Source organism: Triturus cristatus, chromosome 3_1, assembly GCF_964204655.1.
Source record: "Triturus cristatus chromosome 3_1, aTriCri1.1, whole genome shotgun sequence".
Taxonomy (NCBI): Eukaryota; Metazoa; Chordata; class Amphibia; order Caudata; family Salamandridae; genus Triturus; species Triturus cristatus.
The window spans coordinates 966,635,604-966,655,831 of record NC_140583.1 but is presented as its reverse complement, the minus strand read 5'-3'; the positions used below and the strand labels follow the sequence as shown (position 1 = coordinate 966,655,831).

Below are 20,228 nucleotides of genomic sequence, written 5' to 3'. Positions count from 1 at the left end.
ATATAACTTTAATTTGATATTCTAAAGCCTCGTGTCCCTTTCTGGTATCAATGTTTTGTTAATTGTGCAGCCCATAGATTTACTTGTTTAAAGTTTTTATTGTATGGGAAATCTGTTTAGCAATATTTGAGAGTTATAGGACCGAAATTACAAGGAAGCAGTCTACGTTCTAGTTGTGTGCATGCTTTTTTTAGTTACTCAGGTTTCAGCAGGTTGTGCGACTATGCAGTAGCTCCAGCAACAGTTTTTCTTCCACGTCTGTAGGTGAAATATAGGCTTTGTATTTGCCTTGCAAACGTATGTTTTCTCATGCCCATCTGTAGTTTTTTTTTCCTGTGAATCCCATACATAACGCGCAGCTTTTTGTTTCTTATTAAATTTTATTGGTTGTATATTTTTCCTATTCTATCCCAGATTTTGATTGTCCTTAGTCTGCAACCAGATTCTTTGGTCTGGCTGCAGACACAGGAGTCTGAAAGACCAATATCAATTCTTCAAAAAAGCAAAGGTTGAGAGAGACTTGGGGTCTTCTCCTTTTTTAGGTCTCGCCTGACCCAGCGCATGCGCTGGTCTGGCGAGACTTATTGAGAGGCCTCTAAAAAGTGCTACCAGGCCAGCCTAGAGCTACAGTGCATGGGCGCGCGCAGCTCTTTACAGCGATTACTTTCACTTTCGCGGCCGCTTTGATGTTTGATCGTGATCGCGATCACTTTCACTTTCGCGGCTGCACGGCCGCTTTGCATAGCCAATAGGTCTCACTTTTGGGACCTTATAAGTATTTAGTTATGCAACTGTTGCATGGCTAAACATTTAATAAGGTCCCAAAGGCGAGACCTATTGGCTATGCCAATGCTTGTTTGTATTTAACGTACATGCGTTTTTAGGTCTCGCCTGACCCAGCGCATGCGCTGGTCTGGCGAGACATTTTGTGAGGGCTCCAAAAAGTGCTACCAGGCCAGCCTAGAGCTACAGTGCATGTGCGCGGGCGCGCGCGTCGCTCTTTACCGCGATAACTTTCACTTTCGCGGCCGCAGGGCCGCTTTGATGTAATCCGTGAGGCTTCAATATATTGCAGCAGTTAAAACAAGCATTGGCATAGCCAATAGGTCTCGCTTTTGGGACCTTATAAGTGTTTAGTTATGCAACTGTTGCATGGCTAAACACTTATAAGGTCCCAAAGGCGAGACCTGTTGGCTATGCCAATGCTTGTTGATGGTTTGCTATTGTTAGGCTGAACTGTCCATCTGAGCCATGTCCATTTGGGTATGTCTTGGTGATGGGCCATCAAGTAACTCTTAGGTAAATTGCAAATGGCAAATACGAGCCAGTGTGTATGCATTGCATTTATTTTACTGGCACAACATCCTCTAATTGCTGATCTAGGGCTGCTTTGTGTAGGATGTGGATGCTATGTGGATTACTTGGCGTGTGTGAAAAAACAGTGCAATTTACTAATTCTCCCCCCCCCCCCCCCGACCATTCATTTGTTACACATTGGCTTCGTTAAAAATGCAACATAGCCTTAATTAACCATTGATTTGGCTTGGAATTCGTTATAAGCCAGATCTCTTGGCTTTGCCAGTGCTTGTTGTGGCTGGGCAAAGAAAGAAATACTCATAGTCATATTGTTGGCCTTTTTCTGAAGGTTTAATTGCTGTACCAAGTGGTATTGCAGATCTGGTTTTCTATTTTTTACTGACCCCAATGGCTCTTAAGAGTTAGATCTGGAATGTGCAAGAACTGGAGTGCAACAACATATAGCATTATAGACTCTAGTTGGCTATGATGTCACTCGGAACACCAAGGTGAAAAGCATCCCCATGATTTACACATCTTATGTATGGCTCCCAAAAATCCTCCCCTTTTGCCTTCAACTACTGCACCAGGGGCGAGGAGAGGATAGTGGAAGAGCCATACATAACATGCTCTCTCCTCCCTGCCGCAAATGTGAACAAGCATTTGCAATGCAATAGGTCTTGCATTTGCGAGCCTTAAGCTTTTGCTTTCTTAAACATAAAAGTGGGCGCCGTGCTCACACATAAAGCATGGCACCCTGTTGTAAATATAAAAGCGGGTGCCGTGCATATTTAAGTTGTCCATGGCGGACCGTGAAGCGCTGCTAGCTAGTGTAAGGAGTGGCACGATAAAACCTCACAAATAAAATAGTAGTGTATGAATTCAAAGCAGTCATAAGAAATTAGCATTTCCTTAAAGCATGTAGGTTGTTTTGAGACACTTTGGTGGGTTGTTGGAAATGCCTTCTACCCTTTAGCGGTGAAGTAGTACCGATCGCGTGGGTCCCAGCATGCACGGCGGGGACATGAGCCTTGCAGCCACCGAAGTCTGTTCTAAACTTTGTTTCAGAATTGCAAGCCGAGCCACCGTGTTGATTCTGTATCAGTTAACATGTTTACGTCCCATTGGATGTGTTATTTTCCTTGACCAGTTTTCTAGATACTCTGCGCCCTGCTCCGCGCATGGCAGCTGGCACTTCTCTGGCAGCTGGTTGCAGCAGTAACGACAGTTCCATTCACTGACCCTCGACCTCTGACCTGGCTGCCAAGAGCCGGTTGTTGATGGCTTGATTACTGTTATCTAAGTACGCCCGAAATGTGCAGTGAGAGGCTGGGAATAAGCTGAACTCTGCCATGAAAATTCAGACATAGACTTCTAGAATTCTTAAGGGATACTCCCAAAAAACTGCATAGCATCTTTATGTTCATTCCACAAGCTTCCGAAGCACGAGTTAGAAAACAGCAATAACTGATTGTTTTAGCTGCGTTGCGCTCGTGCAGGAGGCGTGGCTGCCTGGGGCGGGCACAGAACCCCAGCAGCTTTCACCTCCTTGTCCTCCAAAGGTCACGTAACTAAGGCGGTGAGCAGCCGTCCGATCCACCAATGACTAAGCAGCATTGATCACAGTTGTGCCAGTAGCCAATCGCAAAGGAAAGGACACAGTCAAAGACGAGAGGATTTAAAGTACTCCAGCGAATGAGGGAGGGGTAATGGCAATTGAGCACAAGCAGTACCTAACAAGACAATGCTTCTGTGGAACAACAAGCAAGTGTTACTATTTCCCTTCGTAGTGCAGTTTGTATTAGTCCAGGTAGTATAGGTAGAAAGAGTGCCTGACCTCCCCATGGTGCTGCTCAGATGCTAACCGGCACATGCATCAAAACTTTTTGCGATCGCAAACGGTGCGAATCGCAAAAATCCTCAGTTTGCTATCGCAAAATTAGCTTTTGTGATGCATCAAGGGTCAAGGCCTTTGCAATTTGAGAATTCGCAATTAATTGCGAGTTCTCAAATTGCGATTGCATTTAAGGAATCGCATTTTGGGATTCCTTAAATGCAATCCAAGAACCACTTTGAAGTAGCGATTTCGCTACTAGGGGGCGCAAATTACCATGAAGTTGAACTTCATGGTAATTTGCAAAAACTTTGAAAAATGCACTAAAGTGCATTTTTCAAAGTTGTAGGTTACACACACACACATGTCCTTGGGACGTGTGTGCGCAACACTTGTGCACAGATCAATTTCAGGGGTGCAATAGGGAGTCCTTTTGACACCCTTGCACCCTTGAAATTGCGCTTGCAATTTCCCATTCATTCCTATGGGCCTGTAGTCCCATAGGAATGAATGGGAAGCCATTCCTTATTTGCTAATCGCAATTTGCGACTCGCAAATAAGGAATGTGTAGGAATCCCTATTGTTATAGCGATTCCTACATGCATAGGCTTTTGCGAGTCCTTAATTGCGATTCCTTAATAATCGCAATTAAGGACTCGCAAAATCCTACCTTGATGCATGTGCCTGTAAGTGTTTTACATAGTTTGGTAGTAATTGTTTAAATAATGGCATGTGTTCTGCTTGGTAGAGTGGGAGAGCGAGGAAAGGGTCGGTGGAGCAAGATGAAGCAGCTGCAGGTACGCTACAAGGCTTAAGCAGCAACAGGAGGTGGTGGTCGGGGCAGAGCAACACATGACCCAGGCTGGGCTTCTAGTGCATGGAAGGGCAGCAGAGGAAAAAGTTTGCGCAAACGCCACAAACCCTCAATGCGTGAGGTAACTGTAATGACCGGTTCTCCTCACCCTTCTGCGGAAGCGATGTGTGGGCTGAGTCAACCAGTTAGGAGGTCACAAGGAGTCAGCAAAAAAGTGCGACAGTTGACTCACCGTATCGGAAGCAGCAGGTAGCAGCAGGCGGGACAAAAGTTCTTTTGATCTCACAACTGGTCTTGCAAGCAGCGCACACATGCTCATGCCTAGGCTCGACCTAAAAATGTACATCTTACCTTCTGTCCTTAAGCAAAACCCACTACCTTCCGTGCCTTCCTCCCCCCTCCTGTAGCTGTCTTTTTTGCTTTCAGTCAAAGCAGGCAAGCGGAGCTGCGCTGACAGGTTCTCAGAAGCCCTGTCACCTGGCTTGGAACTTTGACATCACAACTATGGGTAACGAGGTTTATCAACCGTTGTGAAGTCGTAACGAGTTATGACTTTCAGAAAATGAAATAAACGATAGAGACCCTACATAGCAGATCCTTCCCATTCAAAGCCTTATTGAATTTAGTTCACAATGTCCTAATGTGAAACTAATTTAGCAAGTTCTGTACATAGGTTGCTTGTTTTTAATTTCCTTTTCCAAGCACAATTTGTGCTGTTCGTATCTTGGTTTAGCTTTTGGATTTTTAACATTTTATGGTGGTGCTGCAGAAGCCCCATATCTAGGAAATTAAGTTACGTGCTGGATGCCATTTATTCAAGTTGCATGTTGGACGCCATTTATTTCAGTTCGAATAGGTATGGTGGTGGGTGTATCGGACTCTAAAGAGGAGGGAGAATACACCAATTGGTGTATGAATTCCAATAAGGTACTCTTGGTGGGTAGCTTTTTCCGTCCAAAGATTTATTGGGAGTATTCGTCTTCATGGATTGCCCTGTTGATTTAAAATAAAATGAATTTCTATATTGCTACTGTTTTCCCCCATCCCAATTCCCTTAACAGTGTTTTTCATTCTTTGTTTTGGTGGGCATCGGCCATTTTAGCAAGAAAGCACGGGTCTTATTCATAATATCGAACATTTGCCTAAAACAAAATGTTTTGTTTTTTTGGTTCCATGCCTTGTGCCAACATAGCTTGTTCCTGGATGATTCCCTTGTGACACTTGAGGTATGTAATATGTTTAAACTTAGTTTTCTGCTAGACCTTTTTTTTTCTTTTTTTTCTGCTTTTGCTTGGACGGTTCTTGTTGCCTGGGGCAGTGGTCTTTGTTATCGTCCTCGTGAGATTAGTGAGCTGGCCTGACCAGAACGTGTGATCTGGAAGTTTGCATGTATTCCAGAGCCGGTGCTGCAACCAGTTCAGCAGCTGCAGAGCCATATATAAACCGACGACACCCTGCCAAGTCGGGATTTTTCCAGCCTTCTACTAGTCCCCTTCATGCTTTTTGCAATCAAAGACCTGCTGCATACCCGTCAAACTATCTATCAAGCCACGGGATGGCACTTGCAGTTTAGGACGTTGGGATCTGTAAAGTGGGCACTCCTGCATTGATGCTGACCTTAGGGCGGCAAATATGCCTTTACTGTACTACGTTAGTGGGAATAATTGGCGCCAGGGACGCCTGAAACTTTGATTTATCGATGTGAGGGCAAGTCAATACTTTTCCCCCTTCCATTTGAAGGGCAAGGTGTTGCAATGTGTGATCACTGAAGTGAGCTCGACCTTCAGCGCTTGTTTGGTTGTTGCATGCATTTTGCAAATATAACTTTGAAATGATTCTGTGTTTGTGAGTTGAACATATTGCCTCAAATCGCCGAAAAACACCAGAGGTTTTAACAATACATCTCTAAATGAGCATTACTTACAAGGTTTATTTTTCACCAGGAATGTTTTTATGAAAAATGTTACACTGCAGGAACACAATGAAAGATTTGGTGACTCTTAGCTGCTGAAGGCATGAAGCCAAAAATGCTGTGCCTCGCGACACACCTTAGGCGTGCACGGAAATTGAATCCTGTATTTATTATTGCTCACTTAATACTCTTAATATGATGAGAACCTAATTTCAGTACTCTTCAGTGGCATCTTTTTTTAATGTTCTTTCTGTACCACGGGAAAAACATGAGATATTCAGGCTGCATTTCTGTATATGTACAGTGAGGAGGGTGTATGACGTGACAAGATGAAATACCAGGTTATACTATAGTTCAATGTAGGCAGGCTGGCTTCATGTTGTAAATTCATGCTGCTTTAGACCGGTAGAAATACTGAAGGGTACAGGCTAGCTACTTGTGTAATTTCTCTCTAGTGTCCCCCATTCTAGGTCAAGAGTGCACCACAAGTCCCTCCCTCAAATCCCTCGAGTACTAGCTCCAAAAGGTAAGCTTGCTGTCGCCAGAGCAGCAGGGGAAGAAGTTAGTGTCGCCAACTGGTATAGGTAACTTTCCTCAGTGGAAATCAAGTGGCGAGCCTAATTGTTCTCCTTTTTATTTATTTCATAACCACCTGCAAGTAAACAGAGGGGTCGTGCTCAAGTGAAACTTCTGGTAGTTATTGGCCAGAAACAGTGACTAAAAAGGCACTTTTCTGAGGTGGCTAATCATCAAGACACATAAAATAGTGTTAAATACGGTTTGGAGAATACTGAACATGAAAGACACTCCTCTAACCAGCTTGTTCCACAGCTACTTTTTTAAACTTCATTAAAGTATTTAATTATTTCTCGTATTCTAATATGTAAACTGTTATTTTGCTTCTGTGAATTTGTTTGTTATGGGATTAACATGGAGCTTGATTTATCCCTTAAACCGGGCTTCAGTGTTTTTTTGATTGTCCTCATCCATAAGCATTCGGTATCGCCGTTGAACATCTGTGCTGATGGCCCTTACAATTCTCTGAAATGTACCTCTGGCCTCCACCTGTCACTGTTTCTTCAACATTTGCCTTTCTCGATGATTTATTTCACGATCGAACAACAAATACGCTACAGTGTAATTTTTACACTCCTCTGTATTTAGTTTAGCTTCTTTTGCGTTATCGTTCTGCGTGTAAATCGCATCAGTTTTCAATTATAGCTAACTTACAAAGACCCTGACTTTATACCCACTTAGTTACACAGCTGTTCAATATTCATGCTACAGCATATTTGTATACCTTTTAGTTATATGTATGGCTTGTAAACATGCCCACGTGCACCTAATTTCCAGGATAACCACCAACTTTGTAAATGTATGTCCATTTATATTAAGTTGTGGGCACTGTAGTGATAAGAATATGCCAGCCTTTTGCTACGTCCAAGAGATCACCAGAGACTATCTTGTTAATTAACTCCACCGGGAAATATCCTAGTACTTGCCTCAATCGTAAGACCCAGTTCCTTTACTTTTTCACATTTTAGTGTTTCTGGAAAAACTGCAGAAATTCTGTATATCTGAACTAGTATTTTCCACTAAGTGCGCTTTTACTCTGACCTGGATTATTTAGGAAGGTGGTTGATGGCTTTTTAACTCTTTGTATGTGACCTTCGCAGCCATATGAGGCACTTTGGTTTGTCGATATAATATTCTATAGTCAAACACATCGACACAAGTAGCTGGACCGGACAGATTGTGCTACTTCTACTACCGCTGCCAGTGTTGGTCGAGTTTGAAATCCTGTGAAAAAACAGAAGGCGAGGTGTTTGGCAAAACAGGAACAGTTTGTTCAATTAAACATAGCGGCCAGGAGATCAGTTACAGGTACTAGGTCTGAGGACCGTCCCAATTTACATTTGGTTTGTGCCCTCCTTATTTACAAAATGCAAGTCATAAAAGTTTCCGGCATACCATATATGGTGAGAATGTTAGTTGCTGCATTTGGAGTCATAAATTAATGGTCAAATGGTTACTACAGGTGGGTCTCGACTTTTCACTTCACTGTGTGGCCAGTGATGTGTGTCCAGAGGTCTGGCATAGGGAGCGCGTGATTAATACGTATGCTAGGCCCTGGATGGCTATGTGTTCCTTACTCGTGTGGTATCTGACTTTATGATGTTTTAGGAGTGCGCATACTCCTTCCAGCCATGTGTGCTTTATTGGGGCAGTCTCCCCTGACCACTGTAATGTCGCTGCACCTATCTGTGCGATTGCTCAAGAGTTTCCTACCTGAGTTTGCCTGCCAGCTGTGTACTTTCCCCACCTGTGACCTATCAATTAGCAATTCCTGGGCCTAGGTCTACTGCCTACCTAACTATATATTTGCAAGTTTAAATTGATGTCCAGTCACAACAGGCAAATCTTTTAATAAAGACGAGATTTCATTTTCATCAATGTCTGAATCGATTTCCATATTCACACTAGTTAATAATAATTAATAGTTAATAATATTTGACATTTTTCAGTGCTGAGTTCCAGAGCACGGAAACAAAGTGCCACAAGGATAAAACACTAACATCCCCAATCCAGAGACTATCGGTTTGAATTTTGGCTGGAATTAATTTTTGTTCACTTTTAAGTTGCTGTTCTATGTTCTCACTATGCTGACAGTGTAAATATCTTGCACCATTAAATATAAAAAAAAAAATCAAATTCCCAGGGTTGGGTATTTTGGATGTGTGGTGAGGTTAGTGATTGGATTGCTGCACGTATGTTCTTTGTAGAGAAACGAGTGGCTTAGACGTGTGACTCACTCCCCATTCGTGTTAACAGAATGTCAAATGCTGCTGAAAATACAAAGGCTTGTTTAATGGAAGTGGCATGGCTGGATGATAGCCAGAGGTGCAAAACACTGGCGCCAGATGCACACATGTTTCTGTAATACTGATTAATTTTCTGCTGGTGGACACTTTTTTTAATGCTGGGATGGTTTAAATTATTTGTGGCAGCCCACTGAGAAGCTTTAGGTTGGCCGACAGCAGTAGCAACGCAGCTACGAATGTATTTACTAGTCTAGGCTCCTTCAATGCCATCTAGTGAAGCTGGTGGCTTTTCTGTGGGACATACACTCCTGTAGCGACCTCTTTACACTGCTCACCGTGGCCATGACTTAGTACCCCGGAGCTGCATGTTGAATGCTTTAGTATGCTCTTCTAGGAATTAACCACTTCCATGCTGAGGACGTCCTCTCTGGCAGCAGGAAATCCCTCTGGTGTTGAGCACCAGATGGATTTCAGTTTTTAGGTCTCGCTGAGCCCAGCGCATGCGCTGGCTCAGAGACATTTTGTGTGCGAGTTTTTTTTAAGTGCTGCTGGCTGGCCTAGCGCTTGCGTGCATGTGAGCGTGCATGCGCGCAGCCGCCATGCGCTAGGCCAGCCAGCAGCACTCATGAACGCGTCATTGCGATCACTTTCGCTTTCACAGCGATTGTGATCGCGATGACTTTCGTGGCCAATGCTTGTTAATTATTTCCACGCTTCCCGCTCGACGCGCTTTCATCACTCTCCTTTGACTCAAAGCGCAGCGGGGCCGGCGGGGAGCGCAAGACAAAGTTTGCGAGTGGCATCTGTCGGAGAGGCAATCGCCACGAATGAGCAGTGTGCAGACTGGCAAGGGCGAAGAGTCCGCTTTGACACTGTTACTTTAATCGCAACTCCAGGGTTCGGTGGGTAACAAAGCCATTTCAAATATAAAAAAAAAGTCACGTGGGAAATGCCTGCTTTGTCGTTGGCGAGCACTGACATGGCGTGCACCCAGAAGCCCCAACAACGCTTACTTCCCCGTTGATGCTCTTTGGTCTTTGCGACAAATCCAAACAGACTCTGCAAATTCACGGGACAGCGTTAAGCTCCTGACATATACTTGGTCAGTTACAACAAATAATGCTCTTGTGTGCAAACATCAGGCTCGCGAGGGCGCCTGTGGTATCCACCGAAGGCAGCGCCTACACCCACTCGAAAAAGCGCTCAATGTGAGCGTCCTTTCTATTCGGTTATTATAAAATATAACAGCACCTGGCAGCCTTAAAACTTCCGACGCGCCCAGAGGGCATAGATGTACTTCCGCTAGGAATACCAAGAAAACAAGCCGTCACCAGCCAGAGAAAGCGCTCACATCCTGCGCAGGCAACCCCAGAACATCCAAGCACTATATGCAGCGCATAGAGATTCGGCGAATTCACGGGACAGCGTTAATCTCCTGAATCTTGGTCAGTTACAACAAATAATGCGAAAGTTAACACAAATAATTAAAGAAAAAATCTAGTTTAAAAGTTATAAACCAATATTCGGATTAACTTTCTAGATTAAGTTGTTTTCATTTTACTATTTGAAAAATCAGAAACCTAGATTACAGCTTTCGATGACAACCTCAGTAGAACTTTATGCATTAAAAGCTGAACCAGAAAGCATGGAAAGTGGGTAAACTGCACCGAGAGAGCGAAGTTTACATCCGCTCCAATCAGAAAGGTAGATAAGGGGGAAGTAGTTTTCTAGTTCGAATACTGAGAGGTCTGCCTGTCTATCGCTCTATCTTTGGTTAAAAAGTTCAGGAGGAAAAATATATAAACGTTTTTAAATTCACAGTTATGCACAGCCAGCCCCCATAACGCCCGAATGTACTACTCACGACCTAATAGAAGGCGTTGCAACTGACGTCATTGGTGCAGTAACAGATTTTCGTTCATGTGTGTGTTATACATTTTACTCACGAGCATTACATATCCTGACAGATGCAAGTCTCAGTTTATGCACATTTGCGATCGCTGCACGGCCCTTCCCTCTGGCCACAAGTCTCAACAATGAACTCAGAAGCCACGGGCACACACCATTTTGCCCATCGCAAATGTGTGCCCGTGGTTTTGTGAGCTATGCCCACTAAATGCAGTGGTAAGGCTGATGTCCTAAAATATAATACTTGGCGCAGATGGAATCATACGTAGGCATACAAAATGTGTCTGTTTTCTTATTACACGCCAGTTGCGACATCACTAAACACCTGTAATAAGAAACCAGGAACACTAAAATCTAGTGAAAATTTGCTACAGTTGGATTGTGACGTCACAATGTTTTCCACCACTGCATGGTGAGTAGAACTGCAGCTTGACTAATTAAACGTTTTATTTCCATCAAGAGTCCATCATTAGCAAATAAGAAAACACTTGATTTATTTAATTTAGGGCTGGAGTTTATTACAGAAAATAAGCTGTTTGTGTGGCACACAGAGTCTGAATTAAAGTCCATTTCAATAGTGACTTACATTTAATTGCTAAAAATATGATTTTGCAGCAATTTTTAAGATGCATATAAATTCCTTCTTTTTCAGAACACAGATTCCACTCCATTCTGCTATGTACATGCCAGCATCACGTTTCTAATAAGGTCCAGTAGATTCGTATTTCAGAATGCAGGAGGGAGAGAGGTAGTGTGTGACTAAGTTATATGGAGTAGAATAGCTCCCTCCTATAAGTTCTAAAAATAATGTAAATTCACCTTTGAGATTTAACTTGCCAAGGAACTCTGCCCAGTGACAAATTCTTCATCATGGTCATTGAACTCCTAGGGGTGTTGAATCTATTTATAGATCGCAGTCAGAAAACATATTTGAAAAGCACAATAGTTTGCAGCCATTTGTGATGTCACCTGTGATGTCATTTGAGGACACTAGCAGTGCTTTGTAGGGGAGAGCGTGATTATAGTTGAGCAGATAAGGACAACAGCAGTGCTTAATTTGAGACGGTGATGTCCGGTACATAATTGTCAATGCCAGCACTTATGACAGTCTGCCACATGGTGGTGCCGTTTGTCCAATTTACAGATTTACAGCACAACAGCTGTTTATTATCTATTACAATATACATTAAACAGGACTGATACCTGTACCCAAGCTATTACTATAGCTTTGGGGGCCTTGAATATTCTGAATTGTCACACTGGTGGGAGTGTGATGGTTTGTAGTTGTGTTGGTGCGGTCATTGGCAGTGATGTCAGGAGCAATGGGCGGTGCAAGCTGCAGTTACCTCCTGACGAGGGCACTGGAACTTTTATTTTTTTTTTTAAACAAATTAAGCACCGGCTAACAGGGGACCTTCTGTGGATTGAAGATTTCATCACTTCACACGTTCACACTGAATTCGGTTGGATAGGTACATCTGTGTTTATTAGGTGTTTATTAGGTGGTACCTTGGGTATATATAACAAGCATTGGCATAGCCAATAGGTCTCGCTTTTGGGACCTTATAAGTATTTAGTCATGCAGAACAATATCCTTGGTGCAACAACATCAACTGTTGCATGGCTAAATACTTATAAGGTCCCAAAGGCGAGACCTATTGGCTATGCCAATGTTTGTTTTTATTTCACGTTGGGCTGCTAGTTAATAGCTTCCCAAGCAACCCGGGGCATTTAAAAAAAAAAAATGATGTAATAACTATTGGCTGGCATGACATGTTGACTTCATTAAAATTTAAAATGAAATGAGCTGATTGGAATATCTACCTTTCCCTAGTGGATCCCTGCTTAAGGATCGCAGCAGGTCCCTCTTTCAATGCCCCCCCCCACACTCCTCCAGGGCCCAAACTCTTTATGCCCCTCCAGGGGCAGATTGGAGGTAATTACACTAGGGGGTTTTTCTGTGCCTTTATAATAAAGGGGTTGGAGGGCGTTTACCCACAATCTGCCCAAAGGGTCAGAAAACCTGTTGTGCTGATTGTGGACTAGGCTTAGAAAATCATAGGGGTTTGCCCAAATCACCCTCCACAACTTGGGCTAAGAACATCACATTATATAACATGGTGGCGTGGAGGAATAAATATCTCAATATTACCTATAGGGTACAATTATTTACCCTATGCCAGGCACATAGTCCCTTCCCAATGTCTAGTGCGTTAATAATCACGTAACACTCAGACTTCCTTGTTGGAATAGTTTTTCATTATATTGAGACCAACTTGAACATGGACAACGAAAGCAGAAAAAAAGTCGGAAACATTTACGAACGTACATACGCCTACTTGGCCAAATAAGGAGCATATCAACTGTACATAAAACGGGTCATCATGTATATGTTGTCGCCTGAACCGCAATTACTTGTCAGTGGTCGCACCCTAAATAGGTCTAAAAAATAAAAAAATGGATTGGGCGGCTCACTCGGGCATTATGCCGTGTTCCCACCCCAGATCTGAGATAGATCCAGATTTATTTATTTTTTTGCTTGATACCTAATTTCAGTTTGGACCCCACCCTGTAGGTTCTTGGAAAACATACATCTCTGTCTCTGTCTCTGCCTCTGCCTCTGTGATTTATTTATTTATTTTGCGGGTCACTTTTTTCCTATTTTCTTACTAAAATTTAGCTGTATTTCACCTGTTTTCTCCTTCCAGGGAAATACACAAACCCTGGGTACCGTTCCCTAGGATGTTTGGGAAAAAAAGGACGCAAATTAGGTGTGGATATCTTTGTGTAAAAAAATGGAGGCCTAAGCGCACATTACCCAAATAGCCAGAAAAGGGAGGGAATGACCCATCAGTGAAGGGGTTAATGACTTGTATGCAGTAATTGGGTGACAAACCTACAGATAATGGATGGCAACCGGGTGCCATTTCTGTGAAGTGCGTTTGCATAGCTTTTCTCCATCCGTGTTTTTGACGTAGTCGTCACCTTGCGTATAGTGCACAACTCTTAATTCTCCCTCAGATGTTTGGAGATCATAAACTGTATTTTCTGACAGTGGTGAATGTCTGTGCATGCACAAAGTCCATCCTTTTTGATTTGTAAATGCTTTTTTTTTTCACATCAATTTGATATTTCTCCTCAGGGATTCCAGAGTACTCGAATATATTTTGTTGTTAAAGTGAATAGTTGTGGTCTGCTTGAGCAATCTTAAGTACATATTTCAGCATAAATCGACTTTCATTTTTTGAATGTTGCAAATAGCATACAAAAGTAAATAGCACGGCGCTGGATTTCTGCTGCTTGATGTAGTCAAGCAGATTGGCTTGCAATTTGTTTGCGTGCATGCTACAGTGCAAAGAGTACTGTGTTAAAAGTCTGTCCTCCTTTGCTAATTTTTAAAATTAATAATGCATGAAAAGCGGAGTGATAATTTGCCAGCAAGTAATCCAGCGCTGACCATTTCACAACAAAAATAATATAGAAACTGCCATACCGAAATACTCACCTGTGGAGATCAGTAGAGCCACGCCACTGCCGCCACCGCCAAGAGTCCAGGGGGCCATTTCAGCGCCAGCAAGCACCATCTTCCGCGTCGCCGCCCCGGGACTGCAATTCCCGGCAGCATCAGCGGCGACGCGACGAACTGACGCGGCGCAAGCGCCAGGAGGCGCATACAAATCGCTGAGAGGCCGGCGGAGCGGGGGGAAGCTGCCATACCGAAATACTCACCTGTGGAGATCAGTAGAGCCACGCCACTGCCGCCACCGCCAAGAGTCCAGGGGGCCATTTCAGCGCCAGCAAGCACCATCTTCCGCGTCGCCGCCCCGGGACTGCAATTCCCGGCAGCCTCAGCGGCGGCGCGACGAACTGACGCGGCGCAAGCGCCAGGAGGCGCATACAAATCGCTGAGAGGCCCGCTTCGCGGGCCGCACCGGGCGAAGCCCGGGCAAAGGGCGGGCCGTCTGTGGCCGTCCGGGGCTGACCGTGGCTGGGCTGGGCCACCTCCCTTGATTCTCATATCAGGTATTCTGTTGCTATCCTTTATATAAGGGGTTCTTTGGATACATCGAACGTACGGTGGTTGTGAAGAATGGGGAAATCCACGCGGATGGCCACTCGTTCAACTGTTAAAACTAAAGCCCCACCTAAGACCCCTCTCCCAAGTTTGACAGCAATAGACAGGATGTTGCAAAAAACAATTGGGGTAGTCGCCAATGCTATTGAGAGCACTGAGAGGCGGCTATCACTACCCCCTAGCCTATGTTTGCTAACGCAACAGCATCAGGACACAGAGGATCACTCTAACACCGTGTTGAGTATGCCATTATCACAAGAATCTATTCTAATGGCCTCATATGCGGACTTTCCGGTCAAGGACTCGAACTGTGTTGTAATCTCGCAAACTACACCTCCTGATAATTTCATGACTCGGGGAAAATAGGCTGTCTTTAACTCCTAGATTAGGATCAAGTGAGGGACAATCTAACATAAATAATGTGCCTGATCATAGGGAGGAGATAATTGTATGTGAAAATGAAGATAGAAACACTGTGGGTTTGACACATGTGCTATCTCCTTGCAGGAGATACAAGGGAGTAGTCCCAAAGCAAAAGCTGTGCAGAATGTACGCAAGAAAGGGAAACCAAAAGGCAAAAATAAGAAAATTGTATTACCCCCCCGCCAAGAGAATGGGGACAAAAGAAAGTCATTAAATAGTATTGAATCCCCTAACCAAGATGATAATTCCACCCTACAAGAAGGAATTACATTGAGTGATTTGGTAGACTTCATGATAAAAATTGAGCAGGTAATGAAGTCTTTGATTTTGCCAGTAGTAGGAAGACTAAAGACCCTTGTTGATAAAATTGAGGGTTTAGAAAAGCAAGGGGCAGGTACTTTAGAAACATTGGAACATCTTAGTACACTAATTAGACCTAAAGTTGTATTGAACACCAATAAAACAGATGATGCTGTTATTAATGTTCCACATTCACTAGCACCTGCAAATCTACCTGAAAGGTGCGAGAAGGATGATGCACCCCCATCCTACCTACGGGGGCAAATATGTTAAATGAAATGGATTCTGGTGGTAAACGAATTGAAAAAGAGAAAGGTAAGGGATATGATGAGAAGGAGGGAATGGCAGACTCAAAAGTCTATAATCGAAATGACAAGGATAAAAGAATATATATTGACCTCCCTCCACAGTCACTTCCCTATACCGTAGTGTTGACAGGGGTACCAGAGTTGAGCAACGGAAAGGCAGAAAATTATCAGGAACTCAAGAATAAGGTAATTCATTGGCTGAACTACAATAGGCCATTGCCTGGACAAACTTGTGTAGAAATTCTAAATGTTAGGAGGGTACACTGGATTGGACAGAGGCATAAAGATATTCAAGGAGATTGTATTATCGTGAACTTGAGGGACAGAAGAGCAGTGAGTTTTATTTGTCATTGGTAACCTAATTATAATGCTAGCAGAATTCAAACTCTAGACCTAACCTACTTTTATCCGTTAATGGATCTAAGGAGAGAACACCTGGTATCCCGGGGAACATAAGTTCAGACATAGAGGTAATGTTAGCCCAAATTTTAAAATCCCTTTAGCAAATAGATTTCAGATCTTGCAGGGGCTAGAAGATATTGACTGACTCAGGGGAGACTATGGACCCACTGATTCGAATATTAGTGAAAGTAGCAAGTTAAAGGACCAAGGGCTTCGGGATATCATCACCGATCTAAAGACAGCTAAGGTGGTCCTTATTAGCGAGAGCCCACAAATCGAGGTACTTTGTGGTGGGGAAGTATCTCTTAATAGTAACAATGATTTAGTGGATGATCAAATTAGCGGGGAGGTCTGGTCCCTCTTGAGTTGGAATATCGCAGGACTGAGATCCAAATTGGGCAATAAAAATTGGGAAAAACTGGTAGGCAATTTCGATGTTATTAGCCTCCAGGAAACATGGACAACTGAACCTATACACATTATTGGATTTAAAACATTTTTTTCTCCAGCAGTTAGCTCGACTCATGGTAGGGCTAAAGGAGGTTTGTGTACTTATGTTTCGAATCTGCTAGTAGGAATTAAAACTGAGTTAGTTTTTAATAATGTGTATTATCATATTATAAGGATCACAGTCAGTAAGGGGTTTTCCATAGTTTTGATTAATTTTTATGACCACATCCAAGGAGAAGACCCAATGGATGTTTTCAGATTATTAGGCAGTAACATCACCTCAGCAATTGGGCGGAGGACAGAGGACACCTGCATTATTTGGGTAGGAGATTTTAATTGTCAATTATGCAGGAGCGCTGAGAGTGGGTTATGTGGGATAAAATTAGATAGAGACATTGGCTTTAGTCATTTTGAACACTCTGGACGAGGGGATTATTTAAATGAATTAATATTTGAAAATGATTTGGACTTTGTAAATAGGTTAATTAGTCCAGAAATCCCCTTTTTACCAACGTTTAATGGCAGAGGGGCAAATACAACTATTGATTATGCCCTAATGACTTCTAGACATAGGGATATGATTCGGAACTATAGAATTCTGGATTGCCCACTTAGTGATCATTTTCCTTTAAGCCTTAATATAACCATGAGACTTAAGAAATATCGTGGTAGGGTCAAATCTAAAGTGATAATAGATAACATTACTATGGCCCGTAAAAATGGTTATGCTCTAAAGTGGACAAAAATTTGCCCCGCAGATTTCCAGGAGAAATTAATAAAAAGCACGCTGACCCAATTTTATGTATGTACAGATGTGAATGCCAATGATTCTGATTTTATTAATAATTTTTTATTGATTATTGCCCAAATAAGGAAGTTATTGTGGGTTGGTACTAATGGTGGGAATACAAGGCAGAAGAGGTGGTTTGATTCAGAATGTACTAAGGCTTATAGAAGTCTAAAGCGTGCTATACATGCTACAGAGAAGGATACTGATTTAATCAGGAATTGTAGGAGTGTCTATAAGCAGACCCTCAAAAATAGGAAAAATGCTTTAAAGTTGGAAGCATGGGATGCTTTATGTGATGCCTCGTTAAGCAAAGACTCTGCCGCATTCTGGAAAGTTGTTAATGCCCCTTTTTTAAATTTCAGCGACACGGATCCACTAGATGTGGCAATTACTGAGAGTGAGTTGGCTGAATATTTTGCTAAGTTGTATTCCATTGTACAGGACAATATGGAAAGTACCAATGATAATATTCAATTGAGAGATTATACACAGAGTAGTAGCCAACTTGAACCTGAAGTAACAATAACGGAGGTGCAGAAATGTATTGATGCAAGTATGGCGGGAAAAGCCCCTGGACCTGATGGAGTCCCTGTTGATTTATTTAAAAACAACAGGGAACTATGGGCTCCAATCCTTACACGTTTGTTTAACGCCACTCTGAAAAAAGGCCTCCTCCCATCGTGGTGTGAATCCCTGATAGTCCCAATTTTTAAAAAGGGTGACCGTGAAAACTGCAAGTGTTACCGCCCAATATCACTCCTGGATTCTACTATTAAAATTCTAGGAAGGGTAATCTTAGATAGGTTACATGTATGGGCTAATGAAGCTAATATTTTAAGTGACCTGCAGTATGGCTTTAGGAAAGGTCTTGGTACTATTGAACAGTGTTTGAATTTGCATATTCTAATTGAAAAATACACCAAAGTTAAAGAGGGGCGAATGTTTTTAACTTTTGTGGATCTTACCTCAGCATTCGACTCTGTAACACATTGTAAACTTTGGGTAGTAATGGATAAACTGGGTGTGGATAAACAGATTATTAACTTCCTGAGAGAACTTTATGCAGGAGCATCGGCCAGAGTAAGATATGGAAAAAATGGCGAATGCACTAGATCCTTTGCAATCAAAAGGGGTGTACGACAGGGCTGCGTCCTGGCGCCGTTCCTTTTTACACTCTATATTAACAACGTGGAAGAGATATTGATAACTGAGTGTAAGGACGTACCAATGGTAGGAAGAAGATCAATCCCAATTTTGTTATATGCAGACGACGCGGTCCTGATGGCTAGAACACCGCAGGCCATGCAAAGAGTAGTTACATCCTTTTTTGATTTTATGAACCAGCTTGATCTAAGCATAAACTGTTCTAAGACATTTACCATGCACTGTGGGCCGGGTGCACAGAGGAAGAAAAAAGCAATATGTATTGGAACTACCCCAGTAGAGGACACCTTAACATTTCCCTACTTAGGGGTGTTAATTGATAGTTCCGGGTTATGGAACAATACAATCAAGACAAGGAAATTGTTGTACTGCAAATCTATCATGGCTTTAAAAAATTTTAGCCGAAAAATAGGGAGGAAACCAATTAAGGAAATGTTGACTGTTTATAAAGCAACTTGTGTAGCTATTGTCTCCTATGGGGCAGGCCTATGGGGATATGCAAACGCCAGTACATTACAAGTGGTTGAAAACAATTTTATGAAATATCTCCTAGGTGTCCCACAGAGTGTTTCGACATATGCTTGCCACACAGAACTTGGTGAACCATATCTAGAAGATATAATAAAAACTGCACCAGTTCTATTATGGCATAGAATATGGACCGCAGATGAATCTGGTTTAAATCGAATGATCATGGAAAATGCGATGGGTCTAGAGAAGTGTGGGAAAATTAGATGGCTGAATTATATTAATAATTTTCTCACGCTACTAGGGCTGGGGGACTATTATACAGACCCGCCCTCTCTTTGTAATATATCTAGGAAATGTTTAAAAGATAGATGTATGACCTATCTGCAAGAGACCAGAGTAAGAATAGAGTTCAAGAAACCTACGGTGGTAGCTCATGAGCAAATTGTAATTTGCAATAGTTTACAGCCATATTTAAAGCTACAAACGAGTGATTATGAAAGGTTTTTATTGATACGTTTTAGATTTAATTTACTATTTAGATCACTCAGCTTTCCATCTATGAATAATTGGTCAAACATTTTGAATAAATGTCCCTGTGATGATCTATCAGTGCAATCTGATATGCATATACTTTTCTTTTGTAAATTTTATACCAGACCAAGACAAATGTTTGTTGTTCCTTTGCTAAAAATGATGGAAATTAATCGGTGTCGCCCTGCTTTTTTAGCTGTACAGAAATTGGATAACATTTTAACAGTCGTATTTATTTCCTCATTCCTTAAAAATGTTTTTAAATTACGCAAAACAATTGAGATCTGAACTTACTCGTTTTTTCCTGTGCTTGGTTCCTATAATTGTTATTTTAATATATGTGTAATTATGTCTTTGTACTTTTATGGTTATTTTGTTTTAATAACCGAATAAAGATCAACTTGACTTTACTTAAATATAGAAACTATGGGTAAGTCGGTTAAATGTTTTTCATACTTTGAATTGAAAATATTCTCTTTGAGCTACATGAAGTAACATGTCTGGGAACCAATACCACTGATGTGTGGAAAAAACCTTTTAACGTGGATTCTTTATTATGTACAGTTTAAAGGGTTTGTGCATCGTTCACTGTCACATATATTAAAGAAAGGAATGAGAAGTGTTTGATTAATTGTAAGACTTATTGGATTAATTGTAAGATTTATTGTTTCAAATGTGTCAAATTAAGGAACAAATAGCAAAAATGCTAAGTCCTAGGTATGAGCATG

General features: G+C 42.1%; 1 protein-coding gene across 2 annotated transcripts in view; it reads left to right on the top strand.

Moving 5' to 3' along the window:
- The window catches only part of ACVR2A (activin A receptor type 2A), a 305,735-nt gene that overhangs the window by 40,257 nt on the left and 245,250 nt on the right, over nt 1–20,228 (top strand). The gene's annotated exons all lie outside the window — the stretch shown is intronic.